The sequence below is a fragment of the Malania oleifera genome, chromosome 3, assembly GCF_029873635.1.
Source record: "Malania oleifera isolate guangnan ecotype guangnan chromosome 3, ASM2987363v1, whole genome shotgun sequence".
Lineage (NCBI taxonomy): Eukaryota > Viridiplantae > Streptophyta > Magnoliopsida > Santalales > Ximeniaceae > Malania > Malania oleifera.
This window is the reverse complement of record NC_080419.1, coordinates 50,954,367-50,955,963: the sequence shown is the minus strand read 5'-3', so window position 1 is coordinate 50,955,963 and position 1,597 is coordinate 50,954,367.

Genomic DNA, 1,597 nt, shown 5'->3' with positions numbered 1-1,597 from the left:
CACTCACATTCTTAGGTTCTTCTTGAGATAGAAATGTAAAATGACTAACCATGTTCCTAAGAGAGGAGTGAGTGACTACTCCACATAATGGTTCACCTATTATTTGATCTATGTGATGATTCTTTATGTATTTCCATTATGGATGGTTCCTTAAGTTCATTTTTATTTTTTGAACCATTCACAATTGATAGTTCTTCAAATTCCTTGTTTAATTCAATTTCATCTTCATCAGTTATTTTGGAGAAGGGATTTGACTCATCAAACACTACATGAATAGATTCTATGACTGTCAATGTTCATTTGTTATATACTCTACAGGCTTTACTATCTAAGGCATACCCTAGGAAGATACCTTCATCAGATTTTACATCAAATTTTCCTAAATGCTCATTGTCTCTAAGCACAAAACACTTGCAGCCAAAAACATGAAAATACGATATGTTTGGTCTATGGCCATTCCATAACTCGTACGAAGTTTTATTAAGTGATGGTCTAATCAGAACTCTATTTAGCACATAGTAGGCAATATTCACTGCCTCAGCCCAGAAGTACTTAGGTAGTTTATGTTTGTTAAGTATAGTTTTGGTCATTTCTTGTATAGATCTATTCTTCCTTTCAACTACACCATTCTATTGCGGTGTTCTAGGAGCTGAAAAATTATGGGCAATTCCTAATGAGTTACAATAGTTTTCCATGCCTTGATTTTTAAATTCTCTACCCCTATCACTTTGAATTATAGTAATTGTATATCCCTTTTCAGTTTGGATTTTCTTGCACAGTTTTATAAATTGTTCACTTGCTTCATCTTTGTGACCTAAAAATAGTACCCATGTGTATCTTGAAAAATCATCAATTATGAAAAAGGCGTATGATTTTCCTCCTAAACTCTTAATTGGGTTTGGTCCAAATAAGTCTAAGTGTAGCATTTGGAGTGGCCTAGCAGTAGAGATCTCTTTCTTCTTCTTAAAGCTTGTTCTTGCTTGTTTTCCTAGTTGGCATGCATCACAGATTTTATCTTTCACAACTTTAGTCTTAGGCAGTCCTTTAACTAATTCTTTCTTAACAAGTTTAGAAATTAAATCCATGTTTGCGTGTCCTAGTCTCTTATGCCCAATCCAGCTTATTTCATTCATAGCAGATAAGCATGTCGCACTCTATGAAGTTAAGTTATCAAAGCTTTTGGTATGTACATTTTCATGATGCTTAACAATGAACAATATCTTATTATTAGTTTTGTGTTCAACTATGCACTTGTCATGTTCAAATGATACTTTGTAGCCTTTATCACATAGTTGACTTATGCTCAATAAATTGTACTTTAAACCTTTAACTAATAAAACCTCATCTATAATGAGCGAGGAATTATTACCAACTTTACCTACACATATGATCCTTCCCTTAGCAATATCTCCAAAAGTAACAAACCCTTCATCCTTGGGTAGATGGATGTGAACTTTGCTTTATCCCTAGTCATGTGACGTGAGCATCCACTATCCAATACCATCTATCTTTTGAGGATGATGATCTTAAGCATATCTGCAAGACACAATCAAACAACTAGCTTTGGTACCTAGATTATCTTGGGTCCAGGGGGGTT